Raw genomic sequence first — 209 nt, 5'->3', positions numbered from 1 at the left:
GAGCCGAGTGTCGATGCATGTCGTGAGAACCGGGAAGGGGACAAACCGGTGGCTCCAGGGCCGAGCTGGAGTTCCAGGAGGTCCGCCTGACTCTGGAGGTTTTCCCCTTAGCTTTTTCCCATAGGCCAAAAGGGGGGAAGTCAAAAAAGCACCCCCAGCAGATGTATGCAGAGTTGGGCTGGGGGGTGACGGAGAGCGGGCTGCTGGCA

Source organism: Eleutherodactylus coqui, unplaced genomic scaffold, assembly GCF_035609145.1.
Source record: "Eleutherodactylus coqui strain aEleCoq1 unplaced genomic scaffold, aEleCoq1.hap1 HAP1_SCAFFOLD_480, whole genome shotgun sequence".
In the NCBI taxonomy this organism is placed as follows: Eukaryota; Metazoa; Chordata; class Amphibia; order Anura; family Eleutherodactylidae; genus Eleutherodactylus; species Eleutherodactylus coqui.
This window is presented reverse-complemented; position numbering follows the sequence as displayed.